The following is a 7,500-nucleotide window of genomic DNA, read 5'->3' as shown; positions in this document are numbered from 1 at the left end:
GCGGGCAATTCTGTTATAGCAAGCTTCCATTTTGCTTAGTTCAGTTTTGTTGAGATTAGTCAGAATGGGAGATGCATAGAGTAGGGTGGATAGAAGTTGGGAGCGAGCAATGGCTGATCTTGTGTTGTTGGTAAGAAATGGTTTGATACGGTAGAGTGACCCCAGTTTGGCATGTACTTTTTTAATAGTCAAGTTCAGAGGACTATCAAATTTTAGGTGGGAGTCTATGGTTATTCCCAATAGCTTAGCCTGTGCCACTGGAGCAATTGGAGTAGCATTTGTGGAGTAGATAGTGAATTGACTGTTAGTGTTTTTGTTAGAACTGGTTATAATCATAAGCTGAATTTTCTTTGGATTGAGGATAAGTTGGGCTTTGGTAAGGTAGTTTTCAATGTCAGAGAATGCTAGTTGAGTTGTTTGCATTAGGGTGGGAATGTTTTGTGCAGCACAGATTAAGGTAGTGTCATCTGCATACTGAATTATAGATGCATGCTGTGTGGAGGTGTGGAGGTAATTTGTGAAGACTGTGAATAGTAGTGGTCCTAAGATAGAACCCTGTGGGACTCCTATAGTTATGGGCAGCTGAGGAGAGAGAGACTTTTCCCATTTCACAGCTTGGTACCTGTCAGTTAAGTAGCTTTGGAACCAGGTAAGAGTGGAATTAGATAGATGATATTGGTTTAGTTTGTTTAGCAGGATTTAGTGTGAGACTGTGTCAAATGCTTTGGACATATCCAGAAAAAGAGTTGACACTTGCAGGCCTTCATTTTTGAGATGGTTTACTGTGTCCGTGAAGCAGCGGAGAGCTGTAGTGGTACTATGGGCAGGTCTGAAACCATGCTGAGTAGGTGACAGGATGTTGCAGTCTAGGAGATAGTTTAGCATCTGGGTATGGATGCATTTTTCTAGTATTTTGGCCAGAGGGGAAGAGTAAAGCAATGGGTTTGTAGTTGGAGGTCACGCCTTTATGTATGGGTGCAACACAGGATATTTTCCAGAGTTTGGGCACATAGTTTTCAATGGGTGCAACACAGGATATTTTCCAGAGTTTGGGCACATAGTTTTCAACAATTGAACTGTTTATGAGAGTGGAGACTGGGATAGCAATAGCATCTGCTGTAAGTTTCAAGAAATAGCTGGGGAGTAGGTTGGCTGCTGTTGATGAGGTTTTTAGTTTGGAGAGCATGCTTTTGATTGAAGTGGTTGAAACTGTTTTGAGGGTAAAGCTTGTATTAGTGTTATTTGTGTTGGGGGGATAGTGAGGAAGGAACTGTCCTGTGATACTAAGGATAGAATTGAGTTCACAAAGTGTATATATAATTATATATATATATATATATATATATATATATATATATATATATATATACACACACACACATATATATATATATATATATATATATATATATATATATATATATATACATATATATATATGTACACACACACACATATATATATATATGTGTATATATATATATATATGTATATATATATATATATATATATATATATATGGCAACAACAGTCCCAAAGGATGGAAGACCACAAACTCAGTCGAAGGCAGCGTTACAAAAACGCTAATCACGCTGTTCAAAAACAACGTGATAAAGATACAGCAGAGCAACGTATCAAGAAAAGGCTTTTAATGTTGTCAAATCAGCGTTGCAAAAAATGCTGTTCACACTTTCCAACACAGCGTAGCATAAGATTTCACAAGGCAGCGTGGCAAAAAACACTACTCACACTGTCCAAAACAACGTAGCAAAATGCTGCAGATATCCCACTGTTTCATAAAACAAATGCCAGGAACTGTTCAAATAAAATAGCCACAAATTTATTGAGACACAGAACTTAAAGCGCTTTCACAAAGAAAAAAGAAAAACTTTGCTTCATCAGACGTTGTAATTCAAAAAATAGTCACTCACTATATATAACAGACGACATATCCTGTAAAAACATCATATCCTGTTACCACTTTGGATTTGAAACATCATATCCTGTAGAGACATCATATCCTGTTACCACTTTCTGTTATAAACATCATATCCAGTATGAAACAACATACCCTATTTCCATAATGGGTTAAAGAGAGTATGACATTAAACAAATACTAACACATCTTATGAATAAACTAAAACTATGCACATATATAAAAGAACATAAATAGAACATACTACAACATAATAAAAAATATATATAAAAATAATAAATAATAAGGATATGTAAAATATATATGTGAATATATATGTACATATACAATAACAAAAACGGCCACTTGATTATGAATAGTGAGAGTTTAATAACTACCTCAAGGGTCTCACCTTTAAAATAGGTTTCAGGGGGACAGACTCATTGAGACCAGCACCCCTGTGTGCTGCCAAGCGGAGAATCCATCTTGTCTCCATCTCTTCAGTCAATGTTACAATATCTCCCCCCCGTATACTACTGTTCATGGCATGCAACACCTGAAATAAAAACTGATGATGTGTACCATTGGTCAACATATGTTTGGATACTGCACTATAGGACTCGCCTCTAGAGAAAGCATACATATGATCTCTGATCCTTTCTTTGAGGGATCGATTGGTCTTGCCCACAAAAACAGAAACAGGTCTGACAAGTAGCCACATAGACAACATTTCTAGTGTTACAGTCAGACCTGTTTCTGAGTTCCAAAATTCTCCCATCATTGGAATTTCTAAAGAATCTAGAAGTATCAATAAAGTTGCACTGTGTGTAAGATCCACACTTCTTGGTGCCAAAGTGCCATAAGGGTATCACATCATTCCTAATGCAGGTCAGATTTGGAAAACACAAGAGCTGTTTAAGGTTCTTATTGTTACTAAACACAAACCTAGGACAATTACCAACTAACTCCCTCACTGGTTGATCCACCATTAGAAGATCCCATTTGTCATTGATAAGTTGTTGCACAAACGAGATGTTGTCACCTAGTGGTAATACAAGAGGGGAATGCCGACGTTGCTTAGATGGAATAGATACAACAGGGCCATTTCTAGAAAAATAGGGTCTACCCCTTGTTTCCCTCAATTGTATAACCTGTTCACATATAGCCCTCACATCCAGGGGTGAATAACCTCTATTCACAAAACCAGATTCTAGAGTTTTTAATTCAGAGAGAAAATCAACGTAATTCGAACAAAGACGAGAGATTCTCAATGCTTGTCCCTTGACTATGTTGTAAAAAAATTTGGGATCATACATACTATCACTAGTCAGATAAGAGAAAGTATAACATTCTTTTCTATAGACTTTAGTATGGAAGCCATTGCTGTGCCTATAAACAGTGACATCTAGATAGTCAATAGATGTAGCAGAAAATGACATAGTGAACTTTAAAAAACTCTCACTATTGTTCAACTGCCTTAAAAAGTGTGCCAATGAGTCACCAGTTCCCTGCCACAGGAGAAAGAGGTCATCCACAAACCGTCTATAAAAGACAATGTTGGGAAGTTTGAGGACGACCTCTCTCTCCCAGGCCACCATAACTAAATTGGCATAGGAGTTGGCACAACTAGTGCCCATGGCCACTCCATTCACTTGTCTATGTACAGTGCCCATAAAGACAAAGAAATTGTTCTCTAGGACAATTTCCAACAATAAGCTGAGAAAATCAGCTTCAGAGTGAGACATGAAGTCATAAAGCAAAGACCTGACCATTAATATTCCTTCAGTGTTAGGGATACAAGTAAAAAGGGAAGTGACGTCTAAAGTGGTTAACAGGATATCTTCAAAATTGCCGATATCCTCCAAAGCCTGATGTAGATCCCCCAAAAAATGGCCAGTGTCCCTAAGTATATGAGGGAACTCAGATAGAACCAATTTAAGCTTTGAATCAAGATAGATAGAGATTGGCTCCGTGTCATGTCTCACGCTGAAGGAATATTAATGGTCAGGTCTTTGCTTTATGACTTCATGTCTCACTCTGAAGCTGATTTTCTCAGCTTATTGTTGGAAATTGTCCTAGAGTACAATTTCTTTGTCTTTATGGGCACTGTACATAGACAAGTGAATGGAGTGGCCATGGGCACTAGTTGTGCCAACTCCTATGCCAATTTAGTTATGGCGGCCTGGGAGAGAGAGGTCGTCCTCAAACTTCCCAACATTGTCTTTTACAGACGGTTTGTGGATGACCTCTTTCTACTGTGGCAGGGAACTGGTGACTCATTGGCACACTTTTTAAGGCAGTTGAACAATAGTGAGAGTTTTTTTAAAGTTCACTGTGTCATTTTCTGCTACATCTATTGACTATCTAGATGTCACTGTTTATAGGCACAGCAATGGCTTCCATACTAAAGTCTATAGAAAAGAATGTTATACTTTCTCTTATCTGACTAGTGATAGTATGCATGATCCCAAGATTTTTTACAACATAGTCAAGGGACAAGCATTGAGAATCTCTCGTCTTTGTTCGAATGATGTTGATTTTCTCTCTGAATTAAAAACTCTAGATTCTGGTTTTGTGAATAGAGGTTATTCACCCCTGGATGTGAGGGCTATATGTGAACAGGTTATACAATTGAGGGGAAACAAGGAGCAGACCCTATTTTTCTAGAAATGGCCCTGTTGTATCTATTCCATCTAAGCAACATCGGCATTCCTCTCTTGTATTACCACTAGGTGACAACATCTCGTTTGTGCAACAACTTATCAATGACAAATGGGATCTTCTAATGGTGGATCAACCAGTGAGGGAGTTAGTTGGTAATTGTCCTAGGTTTGTGTTTAGTAACAATAAGAACCTTAAACAGCTCTTGTGTTTTCCAAATCTGACCCGCACTAGGAATGATGTGATACCCTTATGGCACTTTGGCACCAAGAAGTGTGGATCTTGCACACAGTGCAACTTTATCGATACTTCTAGATTCTTTAGAAATTCCAATGATGGGAGAATTTGGGAACTCAGAAACAGGTCTGACTGTAACACTAGAAATGTTGTCTATGTGGCTACTTGTCAGACCTGTTATTGTTTTTATGTGGGCAAGACCAATCGATCCCTCAAAGAAAGGATCAGAGATCATATGTATGCTTTCTCTAGAGGCGAGTCCTATAGTGCAATATCCAAACATATGTTGACCAATGGTACACATCATCAGTTTTTATTTCAGGTGTTGCATGCCATGAACAGTAGTATATGGGGGGGAGATATTGTAACATTGACTGAAGAGATGGAGACAAGATGGATTCTCCGCTTGGCAGCACACAGTGGTGCTGGTCTCAATGAGTCTGTACCCCTGAAACCTATTTTAAAGGTGAGACCCTTGAGGTAGTTATTAAACTCTCACTATTCATAATCAAGTGGCAGTTTTTGTTATTGTATATGTACATATATATTCACATATATATTTTACATATCCTTATTATTTATTATTTTTATATATATTTTTTATTATGTTTAGTATGTTCTATTTATGTTCTTTTATATATGTGCATAGTTTTAGTTTATTCATAAGATGTGTTAGTATTTGTTTAATGTCATACTCTCTTTAACCCATTATGGAAATAGGGTATGATGTTTCTTACTGGATATGATGTTTATAGCAGAAAGTGGTAACAGGATATGATGTCTCTACAGGATATGATGTTTCAAATCCAAAGTGGTAACAGGATATGATGTTTTTACAGGATATGATGTCTGTTATATATAGTGAGTGACTATTTTTTGAATTACAACGTCTGATGAAGCAAAGTTTTTCTTTGTGAAAGCGCTTACGTTCTGTGTCTCAATAAATTCGTGGCTATTTTATTTGAACAGTTCCTGGCATTTGTTTTATGAAACAGTGGGATATCTGCAGCATTTTGCTACGTTGTTTTGGACAGTGTGAGTAGTGTTTTTTGCCACGCTGCCTTGTGAAATCTTATGCTACGCTGTGTTGGAAAGTGTGAACAGCATTTTTTGCAACGCTGATTTGACAACATTAATAGCGTTTTCTTGATACGTTGCTCTGCTGTATCTTTATCACGTTGTTTTTGAACAGCGTGATTAGCGTTTTTGTAACGCTGCCTTGGACTGAGTTTGTGGTCTTCCATCCTTTGGGACTGTTGTTGCCATTAATTTTCCTGTCTTTTGGGCTTGGTTTGGTAATAAATATATATATATATATATATATATATATATATATATATACATACATATATATATATATATATATACACACATACATATCCATACGTACACACATATATGTATATATAGGTTCATAGGTTCATACTAGGCTATCTGCCCTAGGGCATTTATAAGCCTAGCCAGAGTGTGTTTGGCTTTCACCACCCATTTTAAATAAATTTTGCTATGCCCTTTTTCGAGGTTAATATACTGTGCCTCTGTCTAACAGTGACACAGAAGTGATACCCGGGGTAAACCTATGATCTCCCATCCACTCATCAAGATTCCTCTTGAAGACAGTGAATGAGGGACTCTGCCTAACCTGGACTGGGATTTTATTCCAGAGTGAAGGGAGACTCTGGGTTATGAATCTGTCCCTCCAGCATGTCCTATTTATTTCAGTGCTGAGGTTCAAGTCTCTCGAGTGCGTAGCTCAATGGGATTTGGATTTTCTGAGGTGCAGCATGTCCATTAATTCCGGGTTGGACATGGCTTTATACGTCAGTCACAGATCGCTTCTGAGCAGGTGGTATGCCACTGAGTAGAGCTGGAGTTTCTTTAACCAGGCAGCATATGGCATCTGTTTGAGCCCTTTGATCCCTCTTGGTGAGGTACTTTTGGGGTCTTTCCAGTTGCTGCAGGTGTCTGGTAAGGTACATCCCAAAAGGGGCATTGTACTCAATTATGGGCCTGATGAGGGATGAGTAAAGAGGCACAATGTCCTCCCCTGATCTAGATGTGAATCCCTTCATGATTAGGTGGGCTTTATAAAATGTTTTTCTAACCACTTTGGCCACGTGGTTGTCAAATGAGAGATTGCTATCAACTTGGGTCCCCAGGTCCCTAATCACTTCTTCTGTACTTAATGGATTACCACCTATGTGGTAATTTGTGGGCACTTTGTTTTTGCCAAAGGGGATGACTATACACTTTCTGGCGTTTAGCTTGAGACCATGGCTCTGGCACCAGTTGTCTGTTTCTATGAGGCCCTTTTGGAGGATGCTTGTGTCGGCTGGAGAGTCGATTATGGCGCCCAGTTTTCAGTCATCTGCGAACTTGGTCAGCCACAGTCCTTCCGTGTTGGCCTGTACCTCTGAGAAATATATACCGAACAAGAGAGGTCCCAGGACTGAGCCTTGTGGGATGCCACTTGTATCTGGTTTGGAGTCTGACATGGCTCCAGCAATTCTAACCATATGGGTTCTGTCCTTGAGCCAGTTTGCAACCCATCTAGTGACATAGGGGTTTATATTTAAGCTGGTGAGCTTATCTAAAATGCCTGAGTGGGGTATTGTATCGAAGGCTTTTGCGAGGTCCAGGTAGGCTGTGTGGACCACCTTCCCCTCGTCAATGGCCTTGATGACTGT

The sequence above is a fragment of the Protopterus annectens genome, chromosome 14.part0, assembly GCF_019279795.1.
Source record: "Protopterus annectens isolate FY-2018-M chromosome 14.part0, PAN1.0, whole genome shotgun sequence".
In the NCBI taxonomy this organism is placed as follows: domain Eukaryota; kingdom Metazoa; phylum Chordata; order Ceratodontiformes; family Protopteridae; genus Protopterus; species Protopterus annectens.
Note: the sequence above shows the minus strand (reverse complement) of the source record.